Raw genomic sequence first — 25070 nt, forward strand, 5'->3', positions numbered from 1 at the left:
TCACTTCCTGTGCTCCGCCCACCTCCCCTGGCAGCCACTGGGGCTGAGGATTTCAACTGAGGCAGTAAGGTTAGGCCCCTGTCCACCTCAGCCTGAGCATGCTGCTTGTGGAGAGCTGATTTTGTGCACTGCTCCCCTATGTGCAGCTGAGGAGGGAGCATCAGTGCAGTGGAGCTAAAACAGTGCAGCTGAGGAGGGAGCGTCAGTGCAGTGGAGCTAAAACAGTGCAGCTGAGGAGGGAGCATCAGTGCAGTGAAGCTAAAACAGTGAGGACCTCGAGGTGGGAGAAGTGAGGAAAGGAAGGAAATAGTCATCATTTGCTGAGAATGCCTCCCTCCCTGTGAGAAGCTTTCAGCTCAGGATAAGTGTCCAGTCTCTGAAACTCCAAACACAGTATCTCCCCTCTCCCTCACACATTATGAACCCTTTCTGAGTAACTGGTAGGAAAACTATCTAGTTATTTTTTAGTACTGCCAAATTTTTTAATACCACTGAATCAGAGCTGTTGTTTTCTTAGGAACATCGAGCCTAACTGGTAATCTTTCCTCTCTGTAAATGTTCCACCAGCTCTCCTTGACCCTATCTACCTCCACAAAAGTGAAACAGAAAGCTGGGTTTATTCACTTGAACTAAATAAACGATAAAACTTGGAAACTGTATAGGAAAACCATATATGGCCACAGACATAGAATGTATTATATAAGGAAAATTTGCAAGTAAGTAACAAAACAATAATAAAATTTGATGGGATAGAGACCTGACAAATGAAGTACCCAATGTTCATTTTAGAATAAGAGTTATGAGTCTATGAAAAAGTAAGAGTTTTAACTGAAAGCTACTAGTTGTATATGGGTTGAATTAAGAGGATTCATCATACTCACTAGGAATGGAATATATAAGGGAAGTTTTGAAAAGGAAAAGGAACACATGATTTAATTAATTGTACAAATTAGCCTCAATGACAATTTTTGCCTAACTATAGATGTCAAAATAAATATAAAGGTTTGCATATAAAATTACAAAAAATATTATGACTATTACTTATTTAATACTGCAATGTGATAAATAGTAGACCTGAATTTATTTAAGCAAATGTTAATGAAGAATAATAATATACACAAAAGAAGCAAAGACCTTCCTACTCCCTTTGTGGTTGTCAGTATTCAGTTCCTATCTTCTTATTTTTCCTACCTTCAATCCCTTCTTCACGACCGCCTTCCTTCCTGCAGCCTGCAAAACTGCTCAGTTTTCCCTGTTCTAAAAGACGACTTCCTCACATCTGCTTTCCCCTAATGACATTCATTTAATCTCTCTTATCTCTTTACCATCAAGCTTGAAAGAGTGGTCCGTGCTCACTAGCCATAGTTCCTTCCTTTCTCTTCACTTCTAAACCAATCACAATCAGGTTGCAATTTACTATAGTTGCATTCTTGACGGTCACCAATGGCCTCCTAATTATCAAATTCTCTAGCAGCCCTTTTTAGAACTAACTGTATGAATTAGTCCCAAATGCAACTTATGATTGACTATAGATGTCAAAATAAATGCAAATATTACTTCTTTCAGTGGTCAGGTCTGTATCATGTATTTTCAGAAATGTCTTTGTTGTTATTTACACCGTTACAGCTGTTACACGGTGTTGCCACCAGGTGAATAGGATATCAGCGAGAGGGGGGAGCACATACTGTGCTAAGAAGATACTTGCTGAGTTTTAGGTGTCTGTGGAAAGTTCATCCAAGTGCAAAGATCCAGCTGGCCGCTTGGTTATATGGATCTATATTTTTAGAAGAGAGATACGGCAAGACATATGGATTGATGGGGATAATTAAAATTGTAGGAGTGGTCGAACTCATTAAAAAAGAAAATGTAGAGTCAGAAGAGAAGAGGACTAAGGCTGGAGTCATGGAGAATCATTACATTTAAAGAATGGGCCAAAGAAAAGAACCCAGTGAAGGAGGCAGAATAGGAGTGGCCATAGGTTTAGGAGGAGAACCAGAATGCAGTCCAAGGAAAACAAGTCATAAATGGTGTCAAATGCTGATGAAAGGTTAAATAAGGAGAACTGCACACTTTCACTGTATTTGGCATTTTGGAAGTCATCAAGGATGTTAGGAACGGAAGAATTAGTGAAGGTGGAACCAAGATTAGAGTAAATTAATGAATATATTGGTGGTAAGGGTGAGAGAGGACTTATTTTCCCTTAGAAAACTTGAATAAAAAGGGAAAGGGGAAATTTGTTAAGGTGGTAGATCTCATCTTAAGTGTTCTTATGCCACAGCTTAAAAAAAAAAGAGCGAGAGAGAAAGAGGATCAAGAATGCTAGTGAAAAGACAAAAAAATACAGAGTGAGAATACTAGGAAAGTTATAGTTTTTCCCCTATTTCCTTGTGTAAAGGTATTGAGTATGTTCATAGTTCAAGAAGGAGCAGTAATGAAAGTGAAAATGTAGATACCAGAGGGTGAAGGGGAATAATTCGTGAAGCAAGAAAGTAAGAACAAAGTGCTTTTGGAGAAAAACTGCATGTTTCTCTTTCAAAATTTACAATTTTGTGGTATATATTTACATAAGAAAAATCTAGAAGGATATATACCAAATATTAAAAATCCTTTTCTCTGGGCGATGGAATTATGCATGATTTGTGTGTTCTCTTTATACTTGGCAGTTCTTTTTGGAATAAGAATGAATTTCTTTTATAATAATAAGAAAGAAAACAAAATATGATTGCTTGAGAGATCTATACAATTGCCAATAGAAAAGACTCATTTTAAGTCTACTTTGCAGAAAAGCGACTGGGTCAGGGCTTTACCCTTCCTTTAATATGTTTCTGGAGGGATAAATACTAGTTTTTTTTGTCTTTAAATGTAAGTTTCATGGTACAGTTATTGCTTCCGTCTCTTGTGGCCAGTGTGGTAGGATGGCGAAGTGGATGTTTTGTTTATTGTATTTAATATGTCCCTTTCCTCTTCACTCTCCCTTATAATATTAGCTTTCAGTTTTTGATATTTTGGTCCCATGTCCCTTCTTTTTTTAAAAGATCTGCAGTGTCAGCACATCTACCAACACCACTGCTGTGGGAGCCAAAGAAACAATGAAAGGAGAAAACAGAAAACGAGGGAGGAGTTTCTCCCCAAAGACTTGAAATAAAAGCTTGAGAGTTTCTCCATTTAGGACATAAGCCTGGACAGACCTTTTAAATAGAAAGTAGTCACCTTACCAATTAAAAGGACAATTTGCAGATCTTTTATTTTTCTCATAGATGGAGGAAATCAACCTTCTGAAGGGGAAATTCATTACAGAGAATTATTTGCAGAGGTGCTTATTACACTTGGCATTTTTCAAGAACTATTTTTTTTCTTTTTTAAAGACATTCACAATTGTGTTCTCCCCCCACCAACTGTGATGTTATGGAAAAACAAAACAGCCACAGGGTGTAATTTTTTAGTTTCGGGCCAGGCTTGAGCAAACATAACATATGGTAATCAAACTCTGTCCTAAAGATATATTGCTGGGTGAAAAAAGAAATGTAAGCACAACAAATATGTTGATGTATTTTAAACCATGTTTTAAGTCATATGCATATGACCAGATATTTAGTTATTTTTTGATTTTAAGGCTAAGTGTAATTGGGAAAATAGATATTCCAGTTACTTACTAGTTGAACAATAAAATGGCAGTGATGCACATTATAATTTTCACTATAGTCTTGAAGACCCTCCTTAATGCTGCCTTTCCTATCTTTAGAGTGGCTCTTGGTCTATAAGAAAATAACCTGAAGAGTTTTAAAGCTTCTTAGAATATTTTCTATTTTCCAGGTTTTTCAAAGATGAGAATTCTCCAACATAAATATCCATTAGGTTGCTCAATCTTATGTCATTGTACGATGACATTTTCTCAAGAACACAAGTTCAGTATTAGGTATGCACCTTCTTACATATCTTTTCCAATATTTTATCATAAGAAATCAAACATACAGAAAATTTACAAGAATTTTACAGTGAGCATCTGTAAACTTACTACCTAGATTCTACCACTAACATTTTACTATACTTGCTTTTTGCATATCTGTCCATCTATCTGCTGATTTTAAGGCTAAGACTAATTGGGAAAGTATAGTACATATAGTATATACTATTTTTAAAGTATAGTACATATAGTACATACTATCACAGTTTTACAGATTCTTTCCTCCAAGGTTTATTTAATTTAATTTAATTTTAAAACTCAAAAAGCAAAACCATTGGTTTAGTAAGCTTCCAAAATAAGAGCACTAAAAGTTTAGGATGTGTTAACCCTACAGCAAATCATTACTTTCATTTGAAAAGCAAATCAGCGAACTGCATTTCTAGTACTAGTGATAGGTCCTATCACTAAGATTAGGGAAGAGGATTTCTGATCAAAGGGCTGGGATTTTTATAGCTCTCAGTCAAAAACAAGTGATCAAACAACTCAATTTTCTGAGACGAATACAGGGTGTGATAGGCAGTTCCCGTTGATATTAATCGTCGTCCTTAATTTCATATTCTTTGATCATCAGTGTTTTCTGAAAATAACTTCACTTTACTCTGGGCTATGCAGTAAGTATTTACCTCTGGTACATCCAACAAAAGTAGCAAGACTCAGGCGGGGCTAAGATGGCTAATGGCTACTCAGAGGGGTTACATATGCTCTAAGGAATAGTACAGTACTTGGGTGGTTTATTGAGATTAAGTAGGCAGAAAACAAAATTTAAACTTGAAATTTCAGTTATGTCAGATGCAGCAATGTTCCACATTACTTTGAGGACAATAAATACACTCTTCTTAACCCTCCCTCACTTCCAAAACCAAACAAAACCACATTCAAAGAAGAAAAACAAACAAAAAATGATATCCTACTTAACAGGAAAATTCTGAGTCCAATTCTTTCATCTGAAAGGTTCTTGTCTCTACAAAAATCATTTTCTCATCTCCTCTAGACTAGGCTCTTGAAGCTGTAAATGCAGTGGTATATCATGTAATGACTGATACATAAAAATTGTTTCCTGCCTGCTGAAGATGATTGAAAAATGATATATATTTCAGTCTACTAGATTTCTTGGCATTATGTGGTATTGGTGCTATTTCTGCTATTTCCAAGGCAAGGTGAAACTAAAAGCACTCCCATTTGGCAGTTTTACCTGTCATCACTCAAAGAGCAGTGCTGGAGTGCTTGTTGGTGTAAGACAGGTAAGGGGCCTGAGAGAACTGCCATTATTCTGGATCCTCAAATGGTAAATAAACACTACTATCACATAAAAAGTCTCCTTTCCCCCAAAAAACTAATAAGAAGACAAACTATGTATTCTATATTTTTGCAGCTTGAGAAGAATAAGAAATAATCTCTTTAGAACTCAAACTGTTACTTGATGCTCTGCTTCTGATCCTTATTGACATGATTTCTTGTTGTTATATGCATTGGCCCTACCAGACGGGGGCTAGAAGCGTGTTACGCCAAAATAAAAAACAGTACTTATCACTGGCCTCTCCGGTGGCTCCTTTTCCCTCTCACTGGTGCACTTGGTTGGTGCACCTGGCATCGCACACCTGCTAATGACTTCTTTATAACCACTGATCTGGACATGATGATCTCATGTCTTTGTGAGAGAAAACAGCAATCTTTTAATTTTAATAAAAAGGAAAGAAAAAACTTGCTGCCTCTATAAGCATTCTGTTTGCCAGGTATATTATGCCTCTATGATGCATAGATGACACTGATGACAGTGCTTGAGAAAAATTTGTCTATGAAATTTTGTTTCTGACAAGTGTCAACCCAAAGTTTGTGCTTCAGCCAGAAAATCTATGCAGAAAGTTAAAGTTGTTTACCATTAAGCTACATCTATGTGACTCATTGACTTGTAACCAGCTTTTTAAAAATTATAGCTAACATAACTTGAGGATATTTTCTTTCATATGAATCTACACACAGCCACAACAGCTTAGAATATATCTTTCCTCTTCCTGAGAGTGATATTCCCTGGAGGTATAGCCCAATACTCTTACCTCTGGGCTCTCCCCCGTGGCCTTGATAACCTCAGGAATCCTAATACAACACTACAGCTCTCATCATTTCTCCATCAGTCTCCTGATGGCTTCTTTTGTTCATCCCTTTTCTGCAATGGCTTATAAATTCATTGATGACAACATTATAGATAAGACATGGAAATCCCTAGAAGGTAGGCAGGTCTGGGTTCCCATTCATCTTTGTCATGGATAAAGGCTTCTGGGCAATTACTTGTGCAGGGAGCTCTTCTAAGCCACAGGATGTACAGGTGCAAGAAAGATCTGGGCCATGGACAGCTCATTTATCCACTGGACATGTGACAATCAGTTAAAAGATTAAAACAGCAGAGTCCAGGGGACATGTAGCCCTTCACACACAACTTTTTGACAAACGTCAACTAACACCTTGCTTGATATAGAAAGTATTACTGCTAATGAGGGGAAAAATAAAGTGGCATAGAATGAAAGGCAAAGTTTACATAGTTTTATTTATATAAAGTATTGTCACCAACCACCTGAGATCAAGTATCCTCTGAATCCTTGGCTCAAGTAAAAAGGAGTCTGATGGCTAGAAACTGTATATTTGAGTTACGAGGCAATTTTTTTTTAACTTGGGAAGATGCAAGGTAGAGTGTGTGACAATGTCAGATGTTCAAATACTTCATGAGTTTGTTTAGACAAAATCGTATTAATTTAGAACAAGGGTTGCTTCATGTTGATGCATGATCAACCTTTTAGCACTAGGCATGCTAGATTCAGTTAATACAGTTATGTGATAGTAATCACAAAAAGAGTAATAGGTAGTGGATCACTCCTGACGTCTTCAGAAAATATGACATCCAAAAATAAGCACAAATGCATACAAATACACATGGCATTTTTTGCACTTTGTTGATTTTTACAGGAAATTCCATATGACTTAATCAGCTGATAAGAAAGAAATGGTTTTCAAAAAATAAACAACTATAAAACCTCCCTTATTTGGTGATGAGATAAGGGATAGAGGGAGCTTCTCAAATATGGTAATTTATTTTTCCTTGGCATAAGTATGGAGTATATTCATTTTGTTCTCGTACTACTTTAAACATTTTATATATATTGTATTTTACAATAAAAGTATATTACTAAACTTTTATTTTTAATACATTCTATAGATTCAAAATATCAATTTTTTTTTTCAATAAAAGAGACTTGGGTGTCATGTCTAAGGTGATAATGGAATAGATTTTGCCATATTTTTGGTCTATTTTACCGCTATATTTTGAGCTTCCTGAGGTCAGGGGCTGTGTTATTCACTCATCCTCTAAGTATTTTTGTTCATCCACTATGAATGTGCTGAAATCTCGGGCTCTAGAGCCCACAAGGGAGGTGTGGTCCCCTGGTCTCGGAAAGCTCGATGCCTACAGTGGAAAGGAGGTAATTAAGCAAGCAGTTATAAACTTGTGAGGAACCTATGACAGAGGAGTCTGGAGATGTGAAGGAGACCATGGGACTTCACTTTGTGTAAAGATCAGAGGATGCCTGGAAGAGACACTGGGATTTGAATGATGAGGACAAGCCAACCAGGTGGAAGAGAGGGCATACAGAGGGAAGACCAAAGTTAGGAGGTGGCAGGGTCTTCTAACATCAGAAAGGAGGACGGTGTGGCTGAAGCAGAGTTGGGTTTTGGGAGGGTGATCTCAGATGAGGCTGCAGAGGAAGGTGGGGTCTTAAATCACATCTTTATGTTAAAGGCAATGTGGAGCCACGCAGGGTTTTAAGCAGGAGAGTGACATTATCAAATCTGTGCTTTAGGAGGCCTACTCTGGCTTAAGTGTGGGAAATGGATTGGAGGAAAGAAGAGTGGAGCAAGGAGAGCAGCTGAGGGCCACTAAAGTGGTCAGTGTGTGTCAGCCATGGAGTCTTTTACAACTGGTGTGTTGTTAGTTGAGAGCTGACCACACACTAATTCTGACATGCTTAATTCATCACTTTGTGTACCATAAGATTACTTTTTCAATACTGGCAACTATAAGTGATAAAAGCATCTGTATTTTCTGTAGTCGGGGATTAAATTAGCAGTGAATGGGCCTACAAACAACACATGCTAGGCACTCACTTATTTTGGTAACATGTAAAATTATTTTAGGAAAAGTACGATGAAACAAAAAAACTTTTGAGAGATAGAGACAGAGATTAATAGCTACAGAGAAAGAGAGAATATATTTTGACTAATATAGAAAAACAAGAACTACCATATGACCCAGCAATCCCACTACTGGGCATATACCCTGAGAAAACCGAAATTCAAAAAGAGTCATGTACCAAAATGTTCATCGCAGCTCTATTTACAATAGCCCGGAGATGGAAACAACCTAAGTGCCCATCATCGGATGAATGGATAAAGAAGATGTGGCACATATATACAATGGAATATTACTCAGCCATAAAAAGAAACGAAATTGAGCTATTTGTAATGAGGTGGATAGACCTAGAGTCTGTCATACACAGTGAAGTAAGTCAGAAAGAAAAAGACAAATACAGTATGCTAACACATATATATGGAATTTAAGAAAAAAAAATGTCATGAAGAACCTAGGGGTAAGGCAGGAATAAAGACGCAGACCTCCTAGAGAATGGACTTGAGGTTATGGGGAGGGGGAAGGGTGAGCTGTGACAGGGCGAGAGAGAGTCATGGACATATACACACTAACAAACGTAAGGTAGATAGCTAGTGGAAAGCAGCCGCATGGCACGGGGATATCGGCTCGGTGCTTTGTGACAGCCTGGAGGGGTGGGATAGGGAGGGTGGGAGGGAGGGAGACGCAAGAGGGAAGAGATATGGGAACATATGTATATGTATAACTGATTCACTTTGTTATAAAGCAGAAACTAACACACCATTGTAAAGCAATTATACCCCAATAAAGATGTTAAAAAAAAAAAAAAAATAGAAAAACATTTTGCATTTAATGAAGGATATTTTTGCACTCTGTAAAGTTCTAAAGCAATATCTAAACTTTTCTTTTCGTTTCTTGCTATTTGACAAAAACAAAGGGAGTCTTTAAAAAAATACAATGCAAAATTTTTCAGTATTGCAGAACAACTAAAAGGATTTATTGTGATTTTGGACATCAACAACAGGAATTCTTTATGCAAACCCAAGAAGTGAACTGCCCAGGGAGTATAAAATATTGAAAAGGAATGTATTTACTCATTGCTTCCATTGCATTTCACTTGTTTTTAACTTGTCAGAGGATAAAACTTTATAATGGGGGGAAGCTGGAGTAAGGTGAGGTAGAGTAAGGTAGATTCAATCACAATATTTATCTTCCTCCTCAAAGTTTCTTTGGGGATTCTCGCAACTTAATGAGACACTCCTTTGTTATTTATATTTAAAAATAATTACGTTACATGCAAACTACTGAAGGATATTCACATGTAAGCAAACCTCAGAGCTACAGAACAGACTTCTTTCTATAAGACCACAGCATCCCAGTGAATATAGATCTTCTTCCATCAGTTCTAACCTTTGCATTTTTCCTTTTTTTCCTCTTCAGGAATCAAACCCAAATCTTAGATGCTTGTATTATGGAGGTCGTCACAAAATTATAAAGAGACAATGAGAAAGACTCCTTGAACAATACAGAGCAGAGAAATTTTAGTGAAAAAGAGCATGAAGCTTATATCAACTTGAGAGCCCTGTAGGGTCTCTTTGAAGACTTTTCTTGCAATCTCCAATTAATACCTGAAGTGAACACTATATTGATAACACAGTACTGAGAGACAGAGGCTGGCTGCAGCTCAATTAATTTAAATACATCTTTGGAAGTAGATGTAGACTTTAATAAAGAGTCTTTAAAAAACTCTGCACTCTTGCAAAATCGTCCTGGGTAGGCGAGTGTGAGGATTTTAGAGATGAAGTGAGGCTCCAGTAAAAGGAACAGCTGAATTGCCATGGATATAGGACTGTGCCCCACATGGACAAAGCTTTTTAAGATTATAAAAACAGAAGCTTCTCCTTATAAGAAACACTAAAAAAAAATTTTTAAGTGCAGAAGTGTGTTTATCACATTAATGATGCTCAGTAAACATTTAATGAAATCCTTTTGCTTTATAGCAAAAAGGAAAAGATTAACAACTCCCATTACTCCTAAACACTCTTATTCTCTCTTGTTGATGTCATCCCCCAATATTTATACACAGATGTACACATATATATGTGTATAAATATATACGCTCATATATATGTATATATACACAAATGTATTTTTATGATGTAAAAGTGGATTTATTGGGTTGGCCAAAAAGTGCCTTCAGTTTTTAAGAAAAAATAAAAGACACATTTTTCATTTTCACCGAGAACTTTATTGAACAATGTATTCACCATTTTGTTCCACTACATTCTACCATTTTTCAGGCAACTTCATAATTCCATCTTTCCAAAACATTTTATCTTTTTTTTTTGCAGTATGCGGGCCTCTCACTGCTGTGGCCTCTCCCGTTGCGGAGCACAGGCTCCGGACGCACAGGCTCAGCGGCCATGGCTCACGGGCCATGGCTCCGCGGCATGTGGGATCCTCCTGGACCGGGGCACGAACCCGCGTCCCCTGCATCAGCAGGCGGACTCTCAACCACTGCGCCACCAGGGAAGCCCCAAAACTTTTTATCTTTTTGAGCAAAGGACTGTTCCAGGTGCTTTTTACAGTCTTCCAGGGAATTGAAATTTTTTCCAATAAGAGAATTTTGTAAAGACCGAAATAAATGGAAATCTGAAGGTTCAGTGTCTGGTGAATACGGTAGATGAATCAGAACTTCCCAGCCAAGCTGTAACAGTTTTTGCCTGGTAATCAAAAAACATGCAGTCTTGCGTTATCCTGATGGACGATTATGTGTTTTCTGTTGACAAATTCCATACGCTTTTCGTCAAGTGCTGCTTTCAGTTGGTCTAATTGGGAGCAGTACTTGTTGGAATTAATTGTTTCATTTTCTGGAAGGAACTCATAATAGAGGACTCCCTTCCAATCCCACCATATACACAACATCACCTTCTTTGGTTGAAGACCGGCCTTTGGTGTGGTTGGTGGTGGTTCATTTCACTTGCCCCACGATCTCTTCTGTTCCACATTCTTGTACAGTATACACTTTTCATCACCCGTCACAATCTGTTTTAAAAATGGACTGTTTTCTTTATGCTTAAGTAGAGAATTGCATGTGGAAATATGGTCAAGAAGGTTTTTTTCGCTTACCTTAAATGGAACCCAAACATCAAAGTGATGAACAGAACCAAGCTGGTGCAAATAATTTTCAATGCTTGATTTGGATATTTTGAGTATGTCGCTTATCTCCCACATGGTATAACATTTCCCAATATTTTAATTATGATAGCTATCAACTTCAACTGGTCTACCCAACTGTGCAGCATCGTCTAACAAGAAATCTCCATCACGAAACTTCGCAAACCACTTTTGACACGTTTGATCAGTCACAGCACCTTCTCCATATACTGCACAAATCTTTTTTTGTTTCAGTTGTGTTTTTACCTTTCTTGAAATAATAAAGCATAATATGCCAAAAATGTTGGGTTTTTTCTTCCATCTTCAATATTAAAATGGCTACACAAAAATTCACCAATTTTGAGAAGTCTTTTTTTAAATGCACACTGATATGACAGCTGTCACATACAATCTAGCAAAATTGTTTCTAATGAAGTTAAAGACAACTAAGTGCTACTAGAGCCATCTTATGGAGAAAACTGAATGAACATTTTGGCTAGCCCAATAGTATAAATACTAAACTATGCTTTTTACTCAACAATATATTGTGAATATCTTCATGTTAACACACATTCATATCTATCTTACATATCAAAATCCACCTTACATTAAGAGTTTTTGTTAAAGTTTAAGAAGTCCAGAAGATCATCAGAATGAAGCATGCCTTTAACACCTAAGAAGAAATGCTATGAAGTTTCATTAGGTCCCATTTGTTTATTTTTGTTTTTATTGGGTCAAAAAGATCTTGCTGTGATTTATGTCATAGAGTGTTCTGCCTATGTTTTCCTCTAAGAGTTCGATAGTTTCTGGCCTTACATTTAGGTCTTTAATCCATTTTGAGCTTATTTTTGTGTATGGTGTTAGGGAGTGCTCTAATCTCATACTTTTAAATGTACCTGTCCAGTTTTCCCAGCACCACTTATTGAAGAGGCTGTCCTTTCTCCACTCTACATTCCTGCCTCCATTATCAAAGATAAGGTGACCATATGTGCATGGGTTTATCTCTGTGCTTTCTATCCTGTTCCATTGATCTATATTTCTGTTTTTGTGCCAGTACCATACTGTCTTGATTACTGTAGCTTTGTAGTATAGTCTGAAGTCAGGGAGCCTGATTCCTCCAGCTCTGTTTTTTGTTCTCAAGATTGCTTTGGCTATTCTGGGTCTTTTGTGTTTCCATACAAATTGTGAAATTTTTTGTTCTAGTTCTGTGAAAAATGCCAGTGGTAGTATGATAGGGATTGCATTGAATCTGTAGATTGCTTTGGGTAGTAGAGTCACTTTCACAATGTTGGTTCTTCCAATCCAAGAACATGGTATATCTCTCCATCAGTTTGTATCATCTTTAATTTCTTTCATCAGTGTCTTATAATTTTCTGCATACAGGTCTTTTGTCTCCTTAGGTAGGTTTACTCCTAGATATTTTATTCTTTTGTTGCAATGGTAAATGGGAGTGTTTTCTTGATTTCACTTTCAGATTTTTCATCATTAGTGTATAGGAATGCTAGAGATTTCTGTGCATTAATTTTGTATCCTGCTACTTTACCAAATTCATTGATTAGCTCTAGTAGTTTTCTGGTAGCATCTTTAGGATTCTCTATGTATAGTATCATGTCATCTGCAAACAGTGACAGCTCTACTTCTTCTTTTCCGATTTGGATTCCTTTTATTTCCTTTTCTTCTCTGATTGCTGTGGCTAAAACTTCCAAAACTATGTTGAATAAGAGTGGTGAGAGTGGGCAACCTTGTCTTGTTCCTGACCTTAGTGGAAATGCTTTCAGTTTTTCACCACTGAGACTTCAAAGCTTTTGCACAGCAAAGGAAACCATAAACAAGACCAAAAGACAACCCTCAGAATGGGAGAAAATATTTGCAAATGAAGCAACTGACAAAGGATTAATCTCCAAAATTTATAAGCAGCTCATGAAGCTCAATAACAAAAAAACAAACAATCCAATCCAAAAATGGGCAGAAGACCTAAATAGACATTTCTCCAAAGAAGATATACAGTCTGCCAACAAACACATGAAAGAATGCTCAACATCATTAATCATTAGAGAAATGCAAGTCAAAACTACAATGAGCTATCATCTCACACCAGTCAGAATGGTCATCATCAAAAAATCTAGAAACAATAAATGCTGGAGAGGGTGTGGAGAAAAGGGAACACTCTTGCACTGTTGGTGGGAATGTGAATTGGTTCAGCCACTATGGAGACCAGTATGGAGGTTCCTTAAAAAACTACAAACAGAACTACCATATGACCCAGCAATCCTACTACTGGGCATATACCCTGAGAAAACCAAAATTCAAAAAGAGTCATGTACCAAAATGTTCATTGCAGCTCTATTTACAATAGCCCAGAGATGGAAACAACCTAAGTGTCCATCATCGGATGAATGGATAAAGAAGATGTGGCACATATATACAATGGAATATTACTCAGCCATAAAAAGAAATGAAACTGAGCTATTTGTAATAAGGTGGATAGACCTAGAGTCTGTCATACAGAGTGAAGTAAGTCAGAAAGAGAAAGACAAATACTGTATGCTAACACATATATATGGAGTTTAAGAAAAAAAAATGTCATGAATAACCTAGGGTAAGACAGGAATAAAGACACAGACCTACTAGAGAATGGACTTGAGGATATGGGGAGGGGGAAGGGTAAGCTGTGACAAAGTAAGAGACAGGCATGGACATATATACACTACCAAATGTAAGGTAGATAGCTAGTGGGAAGCAGCCGCATAGCACAGGGAGATCAGCTTGGTGCTTTGTGACTGCCTGGAGGGGTGGGATAGGGAGGGTGGGAGGGAGGGAGATGCAAGAGGGAAGAGATATGGGAACATATGTATAACTGATTCACTCTCTTATAAAGCAGAAACTAACACACCATTGTAAAGCAATTGTACTCCAATAAAGATGTAAAAAAAAAAAAAAAAAAGAATATGTGACCAAAAACATATGTAAAAATTACAGGTTAAAACGAGACAGAATTTTTAACCTGGTCTGGCAAATATCTGAAGAGGTTAATACCCAGGGGTTAGCAGTGTATAGGGAAATCAACAACAACAACAACAACAACAACAAAAAAGAAGCAATGCTAGTTCATGAGTGTTGTCCATAGAACCCTGGTGGTTTCTGAGATTCTTTCAGGTGATCTGTGAAGTTAAAACGATTTTTCATAATAGTACGAAAATGTTATTTACCATTTTTGCTATGTTGACATTTGCATTAATGGTGCAAAGGCAACAGTGGGTAAAACTGTTAGCACCTTAGTAAGAATCAAGGTGGTGGCACCAAACTGTACTTGTTGGGAACTGAACTGGCCAGTTTAAAATAAATGAAATAGCATTTTTACTTGAAAAAAATGACTGACAGACAAACTATGGTTACTTAGGTCTGGAAATCTTACATTTTTTCCCCCCAAATAAATGAAGAGAGTCTTGCAAGGAGAACAGCTAATTTTTGTTGCCAAAATTCAAGCTTTCAATGAAAGTTAGAATTTTGGAAACTTGTATCTGCCACTGTGAACTTGATAACTTCCAGATAGTTAAAGATGTTCCTGATGAGCTCAGTGACATTAATGAAGCATTTCTGATATTATATAATGAAGTATGGCAACATTTGGAAGATATGAATAACTCAGTGAACTAACATTTTCCAAGTGACAGATACATGGCATGTTATCAAAACTGTGCATGAATTAAAGATCCATTCAAAGTGTAAGGAAAAACAATGGATTTTAATATAAAAAGTACACAAAGTTTATTGATATAACTGAAAATGCCACAGTGCTACTAAACTTTAAGAAATAACATGTCAAGTTTTGATGTAGCATCAAAGACTTCATAATTATTTGAAATGGCTATTAAAATACTCCTTCCTTTCCCAACTGTATAGTTGTATGAAGACAAATTTTTCCTTTTATATTTCAACCCCCCAAATTGCAACAGATTAATTGCAGAAGCAGATAGGAGAATTCAGTTTTCCTCTATTAAGCCCTTATATTAATGAAATTTGCAAAAATGTAAAACAATGCTATGCCTCTCACCAAAATTTCTATTTTTTTAAAATAGAGTTAAAAAAATGTTATGGGTGTTAGCAATGAGTGTTTTATTGTTATTTTTCAATGATTTAATAAGTATATAGTTAAAATTTTTCATAGTCTTTTTTAATACAGTAAATACAAATAGATATAATCCATATAAACAAAAGGTCTTTGGGGTCTTTAATATTTTTTAAGAGTACAGAGGGGACATTGAGACAAAAGTTTGAAAACCACTGATATAATAGAAAGAATGTAAACTTGTTCTGAGGTGGTAGAACAATTGCCCTTGGAAAATTAGCTTTTATTTTCCTTCTCTTTAATAATGATAAACAAAGTCAATTTATCCCTTTTAGAATCTGGTGGAAAATTCCATAATAGACCATGTCAAAAATTAAATTAGTCTTATGATAAATTGCGTTGTGTGTTACTTAGTATATATCTGAATTATATTTAATGATTATAGCTTTAGAGTTTACAAATACTTATTACACAGGTTATATCCTTTTTTCTAGGCAATTCCATGAAGGTAGGTATTATATTCCTTATTTATATTAATAGAAGAGGAAATGGATTCTAAGAAGAAAAAGTGCTTTGTCCATCTGGAAAGTGCTAGAACAGAATCAAATTTAGGTCTGCTAACCTTATGTTCTCTGCTCTTTTTTCATCTTTGGATGGGAAAAAGTCTTTTTGGTTATCATCAGCATAGGCTATGCACTTCAGGTCTTGTACAGTAGGAACAAGGGCTAAGTATGGCCATCCCTTTTGGATCTGAGCAAGGATCTTGACTTCTCCCAGCCCATTTCCACTGCCTATAAATAAGGATTGTAGGAAATAATATATGCCGAGTTATGTGGAATAGTGCTTAGTATACATTAGGTCCTGTTATTATTATTTTTCCTACCTAGCATAACAGTGTAACCCTACACAAAGCCAGAGTAGCTTGGGTTTCACCCATATCTTAGGCCAAATATGAAAGGGCTCAGTCAATAAGACAGAAATAGATGAACAACATATAAAAAAGCTTCAGAACAATTGTGGTCCTGAACAGCAAAAACAGAAATGCAGTCTTTTCCAGGCTGGAAGCCAGAGGTCATTCTATATATGCTGTTGACCTACACTTCAACTCTGCATTCAAATTTAGAGGTGACCAGATAGGTCAATACATGTACAAGCTGTATGGCTTTGAGCAAGTTACTTAACTCCTCTATGCCTAAGTTTTCTCATCTGAGAATAATAACAGAACCTATCTCCTTGAGTTGTTGTGGGAAAAAATTTAACTAATACATGTAAAGTGCTTAGAACAGTGCTTGACACATATAATACTCAAATAAATAAAAGCTATTATTAGCTGATATCTTCCCTTCCTTCTGTCTCATCCTTCTTTCTTCCCTCTCTTCCTTCCTTTTCCTCCTCTCTCCCATCTCATCTTTTCCCTCCCTTCCTTCCTCCCTTCCTCCCTCCCTCCTTCCCTCCCTCCCTCCCTTCTTTCCTTCCTTCCTGGTTAACAGTGTGTAGCCACTAAGCAGTCTTTCTAGCAAGATTGTTCACCAAAGGTGGTTCAGAACCTCAGTCTTGAAGTTAACAATTTTTTTTGGACTGGGATTTAAAAATAGAACCTGGCGAGAAGCAATTCTTGCTGTGTCAACTTTTAGAAGGCTGTACTGAGAAAATCCAGCAGAGTTTTATTTTAAGAAGACCCTGAATGGCTTAGCTGCAGTTCATGGATACATCAGAACATCCCCTTGACGGTTTGCTTTCCTGTGAACCTAAAACAAACCAACAGGAAGAGTTCTGGCCTGACAAAGCCTCTCCCTTGCAAAAAGCCAACTAAACTGAACTCAGATGCTGCTGTCAAGTAAGTGGAGCAGAACCCCAGCAGTGAGCCTTCGCTGCTGACCCTTTTGAAGTTCACCTCTTTGTTAAATCTACTTTTAACACAAACTGTATTTTTTACAGTGTGTTTCAGGGATGATGCAAAATATTAAGGATACAGGAAAAAAAATGACTACAGATGGTGGATTTGGAAAGTAGGTAGAGAAGGACTTTGGTTTGTGTTAACATCTGGGTCCTAGCCTTGTTTTTATCCCTTTTTTTTAGTGGGCTGGTTATCTCAACTCTTTTGAGCTCAGCTTTTCCACTTTCAGAATAAGGGTTTATACTAGATGATCTTTAATATTGTTGATTCTATGATTTCTTTTGAAACTACTGGGAAGCCAGTTAATTAGTAATTTTATAGCGATTAAGAAGAGGACCATTGTTAATTAAAGAAAGAAGCTAAGCCTAATAAAATATTGATATAACATTAATTCAAATACTGAGGAGGTTTAGGGTCTTCCACAAGCTGCTATGTACACTTCCTTCATATCTGTCAAACTCAATATTTCTTAATATAAGAGAAGACTGCATGCAACAAACTTAAGTCTCCATTCTGATGCAACAAATAGAAGTAGTTGAAATTGGATGTGAAAATATATTTCTCAAGAAAGAATATGTCAGTGCTTATCAACTTTAAGTGTATGTGTAAATACCTGTTCAGGAAAACTAGTCAGGCAACAAGGTATAGAATTCATTGAAGGGAGTGAAAAGTGGAGACACAAAAGTAGTTAGAGCCTAATCACAAGTAATAAACTTGAAAGAAGAGATCAGCAAAAGGAATGGAATTGCCAGTGTTTGGCAAGTTGGTGTTTATATAGAAATAAACTTAGATGTATATTCTTTGTGCTATTTTGGAAGATTCTTTACTGAAAAATCAGTAAAATGCCATTTCAAGATAAAACTTTAAAAGACAACTTTACATATTATGTTCCAAAGAATAGAGGATGGATTTGGAGTGGTTTTTCTGGCACTGATCTTGGAATTGACTGAATTCACTGGCATTTTTTGCACAGGCCTCCAAGGAAACCAGTGGTAGGGGTAAGTCTGAGGCCACGGAACAGAACTAAGTTGCCTGGCTCTGTCGACTTTAGGCAGTCAGGGACCATGGCCTGCACTTGCCTTGTCTGTCCAACCAGCACCAACTGCAGCTTCTGATACCAAGCAAGCACTCAGTAAATATTAAAAGTTAATTGATTGATAAGGATCGGCATCCCCCATCCCATCTTAAATGACCATCGTACCCATGAAACCAACTGAATTAATCCAAACCAACCCACCCTTCCAGTTCTCTGTTATCATTTCCACAATTTTACTGAGTAATTTAAACTTGTAAAAAAGCATTCAAATTTGTTAAATCAAGTAGAACAGTTGTACTAATTCATATGTTAATATTAAAGATGAAATAATTGAATCACACAGAAAGGTTAAGTTACTTGTTCAAAGTTAAAATGAATAAAAAGTAGATCATGTTTGTCCTTAAGAACATAACCCATAACATTTTCCTTTGGGTTCCTAAATTTGACTAAGAGACACACACCCCTTCCTACCTTCACCTCCCAATATTTTCCTACTATTTATCGGGTTCCTAATATGCCCCAGTCACTGCACAACACTCAGGAGACACAGAAATGAATTAGGCCAGTACCTTGTCTTCCAGAATTTCATTAGATAAAATGATTTCCCAAAATTTCCCACTCCATTTTATTGTCACGAGATTTTCAATAGTCATTACAGAATTGCTTCTGGTGGTAAAGATCTTTGAAAATGTAACCAAATCAGTTTAAAAACTATAATTAAGCACATATGTTGTGCTTGGCATTATAGCAATGTAAAATTTAAATAAAATTAAATTTCTGTAATATTCAGACCTGTATACTACATGCAGCATAAAATATTACAAACATTTTACATTTGAATAGCACGTTAGTGTTTACAAACTTCTTTCATTCATCTGCTTAATACTTATTGAACACATAGTTATTTTGTTCTCATGATAACCCTATGAGGTAATGATAACACTTACTGAGTATTTATGATGGGCCAGGCATACTCTAAGCATTTTACATGTATTTATTCACCTAGTTCTCACTATAACTGTATGACAACTTTATCACTTTCATATACAGATGAGGAAACTGAGGAAAAGAGAGGTTAAGTATTGAGAGCTTTCCCAAGGAAGAGCCAGGGTTTGTTCTACACAAATGTCCAGGTTCCACTCTTAGAGATTTTGATACAATTGGTCTGGGGTAGGCTTGGGCATCAGCATTATTTTTTAAAAGTAATCACTTAAAAACACCCCTCAGATGATTCCAATGTGCAGCTAAAGGTTGAAAATGACATGAGTGAAGTCAGTGTCCCCATGTAAGCAGTGGTTCACAATCAGAACAACTGTATTTCTGACTAACGTAAGAAATGATTAAATTTAGGGCAATCTATATCAGTCTAGAGACCCCATGAAATCCAAGAGTCTATTCTAAATATTAGGGAATTGGCTGAATTACAGAAGGCAGATTTATTTATTTTATTAAAAAAATTTTATTTATGGTTATTTTTGGCTGTATTGGGTCTTCGTTGCCGTGCCCGTACCTTGTCTAGTTGGGTCGAGTGGGGTCTACTCTTCGTTGTGGTGTGTGGGCTTCACAGGCTTCTCACTGCGGTGGCTTCTCTTGTTGCAGAGCACAGGTTCTAGGCATGTGGGTTTCAGTAGTTGTGGCATGCAGGTTCAGTAGTTGTGGCTCACGGGCTCTAGAGTGCAGCCTCAGTAGTTGTGGTGCATGGGCTTAGTTGCTTTGTGGCATGTGGGATCTTCCCCGACTAGGGCTCGAACCCGTGTCCCCTGCATTGGTAGGCGGATTCTTAACCACTGCGCCACCAGGGAAGACCTTAGAGGGCAGATTTATTAATGTCTACAACAGGGAGGTGAAGCACTGGGAAAAAAGAGCGTGTGGCTCCTGTTAGCACAGGTCTTTAGACTTTGCTGCTCCCTGTATTACAGCTGTCCAATAAAGTACAAACTGATATACTGAAATCCTTTTTGACACAAATTTCTAAATCTGGGGCTGAGCAGTTGGAGGGTTCTCCTATGTGTTGCATCACAGGATATGGTCAAGTGTAACCATCATTGCAGGCCTGGGTCGGGTATGTGAGATCAGAATGTTGGAGCAAAGACACAAGGCCAAGGTGACTGTATCCACTACAGACACATGCTATTGTATAACAGGTGGGTCCTCATAGCAGCTGGCAAGTTCTTATCAGCATTGCCACAAAGACTAAGCCCTTTGCCTGGGGCCTAACCAGAGCTGCTTTCTGAGATGTTTAAGACCTCAATATCTTTTCTTTCCATCCGTTCATCTCTGGGTCTTCATTTTGAGGTTCTTCCTTCTTGCCTATTTTTAGGAGAAAACATTGCCTGACAGGATGAAGCTCTTCACCTCTGGTTCAGATGTCATTTCCCTCACACGGATTTTGCTACTTTGCTTCACCAATTATTCTCTCACCTGCATCTTCCATCTCTCCCTCTCCCTCAGTTCTTTCCATCTGTGTATAAATGGGCAAAGCTCTTCTGCTGCCTAAATCATTTCTAAGATCATACTATCCTCCCTCTTTCTCTCTCTTTCGCTTCTCTCTAAAACTCACAGTATTTTTTTTTAATTCAAGAAAGTAAATCATACAAAGCATGTAACAAAGTATATTTACTTTAGTCATTTGCTTGATACCAACAAATCAAATCTAGACTATCCTGTCTCCTAGATATTTAATTGCCATTGTGTTTACTTATGAAACTAGTATACTAGATATTTGGTTTTGCTCTTAAAAAATAGAAGGAGATATGAATGATGTCACCTCCTGAGCCCTACTTATGTGTGAGACTTTGTGAGGAACGTGAGTGAATCCCACCCAGATAGTGCCCTCAGAGAGCAAGTAGTCTAGTGATTAAAATGAAGACAGAGTAGACATATACAAAGCAGATATGCTCTGAAGTGTTACTTGATATAATCTATTCTGCCCAGCCTCGTAGAAGTATCCTGATTATTAGATTGTTAAAGGTTTATTCAAGCCATGTACAAATGAGAAAATGTAGAAGCAAACTTATTTAATTTCCATAGCTGAAAGGAACATCTAAAGAAAATTTAGTCTAACCTCTGTTCCCCCAACATTACAGATGGGAGAAAAAAATGAAGCTAAAGATTTAGTTGAGTGACTAAAAATCAACCAGTGTGTTTATCAAATAATGATTTTATGCCAGAGCTGGAGTAGGTAAACCAGGAGATGCAGTGGAAGTGTAACAAATGGTCATTTTGTCTCCATAGTTTTGCCTTTTCTAGATGTCATATAGTTGGAATCATACAGTATGTAACCTTTTAAGATTGGCTTCTTTCATTTAGTAATATGCATTTAAAGTTCCTCCATGTCTTTTCCTGGCTTGATAGCTCATTTCTTTTTAGCACTGAGTAACATTACACTGTCTGGATGTACCACCGTTTATCCATTCACCTATTGAAGGACATCTTGGTTGCTTCCAGGTTTTAGCAATTATGAAGAAAGCTGTTATAAATATCCCTGTGAATGTTTTTGTGTGAATGTAAGTTTGCAACTCTTTTGGGTGAATAATACCAAGGAGTGTGGTTGCAGGATCGTATGGTAAGAGTATGTTTAATTTGGTAAATCACCAAACTATCTTCCAAGGTGGCTGTACGGTTTTGCCTTCTCAACAGCACTGTATGAGAGCTACCTGTTGTTCCACATCCTCACCAGCATTTGGTGTTATCAGGGTTTCATAGGTGTATAGTGGTATCTTGTGATTTTATTTGCATTTCCCTGGTGACATGTGATGTGGAGCATCTTTTCATATGCTTATTTGCCACCTGTGTATCTCTTTGGTGAGATGTCTCTTAAGGTCTTTGGCCCATTTTTTTTTTTAATCAAATTGTTTGTTTTCTTATTATTGAGTTTTAAGAGTTCTTTGTATATTTTGGATAATAGTCTTTTATCAGATGTATCTTTTGTAAATATTTTCTCCCCGTTCTGTGGCTTTTTCTAATTCTCTTGACATTGTCTTTTGCAGAGCAGTTTTTAATTTTAATGAAATCCAGCTGATCAATAATTTCTTATTTTGCTCATTTTTTTCCAGTTTTTTATAGATACAAAAATGATAAGGGAACAAAAATATATATATATAATGTTATACCTTGCTTTCTTGATTTAATATATTATGAGCTTCCTTCCTGTAAACATGCATACTTCTACAGCATCATTTTCAGTGGCTATGCAATGTTACATAGTTTATCACTAGTGATGGACCTTTTTAAGTTTTTATTGAATTTTGTTGTCATCGCTTATAAAATAAGGCTTCAAACCATGTCCTTATAGCTACAGCTATGTGCACACCCTTTGGAGGGGGCTTGATAAATAACGTTAGCTATATTTATTTTTCGTTGTGCTCTCAAGCAATGATCTGTGAATTTGATTTGAAAACATTGTTTTAATCATTTTAAGTTAAATATTTTAAACATATGTGGATGTTGACAAATACTTTTTTTTTGCGGTACGCGGGCCTCTCACTGCTGCGGAGCACAGGCTCCGGACGCGCAGGCTCAGCGGCCATGGCTCACGGACCCAGCCGCTCCGCAGCATGCAGGATCCTCCCAGACCGGGGCACGAACCTGTGTTCCCTGCATCAGCAGGCGGCCTCTCAACCACTGCGCCACCAGGGAAGCCCGACAAATACTTTTATGGGATGATATAATAAGTGTTATTTTTATAGTCTAGCCTTTATTTTGTTTGTTTTTGTTGTTGTTGTTTGTTTTTGTGTTTTTTTGCTTGCGTACTCCTCCTGCCTCCCAATATATTCATATCGCCAAATATAGATACTATCCATCTCATTCATAATTAACAATGCAATATGTATTTTCTCTATTTTAGCCACAGTTATAGTCAAACACACTTATTTGTAGTTAAGTACATTTAATCATATACACATATATATTAGCTAAGATTGTCATTGCCTTACATCTTACAAATAATATATGACACTTCTCTGTGTCCTGTTTTTTTCTCTCACCATTATGCCTCATAAACAATCACCTAAATTAACCTTCGCAGCTCCAGTTCGTTATTTTTAAGGCTTGCATGTTATTCTAGGTATGGATGTACCGTGACCTTTCAACCATTTTTTAAAATGGGCATTCACTTGGTTCCCTCTTCCCCCTCAGTTCTGAACAATGTTGCAACTAGCATCTTTGTGCATGTTTTCTTAGGTTCTGGTTGTTTTAGTTCTATGGGATAGATTCCTAGGAGTAGGATTGCAGAATAAAAAAGTATACACAATTTTAATTTTAAAATTGTTTAAAATTTTGCTAGATCATAATTATATGATTATACCTTTCCTCCGTTCTTGAGAGCAATAGGTATTAACTGCTTTACATTTTTTTCTTGGTCTGATGGTTATAAAGTGATGTCTTTCATTTCCCTATAAGTTAATTTGAACATCTTTTCATGTTTGTTGACCATTTGGAGTTTTGCCCCTAGAAAGCCCCCCTTGTATCCTTTCCCCAGTTTTATGTTGGGTGGCTGGTCAATTTACTGGCAATTTGTGAGGACTTGGCTATTAACCCTTTGTCAGCTGTGTTGCAAATATTTTTCCAAACCTATATTTTTCTATCAGTATAACCCTTTTTGGGTGTATGTTCTTAATTTTTCTACCAAGAAATATATTTACTTCAGTTTCAAGTGCAGCTAGAACATTCAGCTGCCCTAGAATTGTAGAGAGGCCACCTAACACACAGTATTTTACAATAAAGACCGAGATAATGGCAAACATAATAAAACTTCCTTTCAGAACCATTTGACAAGTATAGTTAATAATCTTGCTAAATCAGGAAACAATTGCAATCACAATGCAGAATGTCCCATAAAGATCTAAATTATCTTATATTTTAATAGCATGTTAAATCTGGAGGGCATATTATCTTTAGACAAATCTTCATTCATTTCACAGGCTAGGAAAGTACGATAGATGAGACCAAACAGTTTCTATTTTCAAACAGAGAAAAGAGTGATATAAATCTAATCCATTCTGAGTTATTAGCAGAGATGTAAACTGACACAATTCAGGTGAGTATTTGGAGCCTGGCCTCAAATAGCTATTGAGACTTTTTTTTCTAAATAGAGCCAGAAGTCTTGGCAGCTCTGTAAACAAGTTGATTCAGAAAACTCAGTCTCCAAAAGGAGCTTAGCTCAGTCTATTCTACTATGCGAAACACAGAAAACACCTGGGTCTTAATCCTTTATTAGAACAATCTGTATTATGCCCCATGCTTACGTGTTACTGAATGAGGAGTATATTAGGTTTTAAGAAAGACTGTCTAATTTCTGTGGCCTCAGACTGTGCACTGAAAACAAAACAAAAACAAACAAACAAACAAACCACCCTAAACTTCCATACATTTTAATACCAAGCTGCAGAGAACCAAAATACTATAATTATTTGATTAAATTTATATTATTGATATTTTAATCTTTCAAATAAAGTGTCCAAACCTATGTAAACCAAAAAACCCTATATATAGGCCTTCATTATTTTAAAGATTTAATAAAAATAAAAACTTTAATAAAAATAAACCTTTTCATATCTAAAAGCTCCTGAGGCCTCAGATCTTTTATTAAAGTTCAATTCTACAGTACAGCTGTTTCTCAATTTGGCAGATAATTTTATACATTTTAAATGAAAATGTCATAAATTTAACCTAAAAATTTTCCAAGAAGGACAAAAGACAAATAAATAATAATTATATCTTACCTAATGCTCCTTAACAGGCTACTTTGGCTCCCTTTGGTTTCTAAAATGATAATATTAAAAAAGTAGTTAAATT

The 25070-nt window shown here is 36.6% G+C and overlaps 1 protein-coding gene across 3 annotated transcripts in view; it reads right to left on the reverse strand.

Annotated features, from left to right (window-relative positions):
• PEX5L (peroxisomal biogenesis factor 5 like) overlaps window positions 1-25070 on the reverse strand; it is a 251762-nt gene that overhangs the window by 189131 nt on the left and 37561 nt on the right. Inside the window, exon 2 of one of the 3 annotated variants that reach the window (XM_067738134.1) lies at window positions 24998-25037. The exons of the other annotated variants lie outside the window; for them this stretch is intronic. The gene's annotated coding sequence lies outside the window, so the exon portion shown is untranslated. The remainder of the gene's footprint in view (window positions 1-24997; window positions 25038-25070) is intronic. 3 annotated transcript variants of the gene reach the window in all.

This window comes from Pseudorca crassidens, chromosome 5, assembly GCF_039906515.1.
Source record: "Pseudorca crassidens isolate mPseCra1 chromosome 5, mPseCra1.hap1, whole genome shotgun sequence".
Taxonomy (NCBI): domain Eukaryota; kingdom Metazoa; phylum Chordata; class Mammalia; order Artiodactyla; family Delphinidae; genus Pseudorca; species Pseudorca crassidens.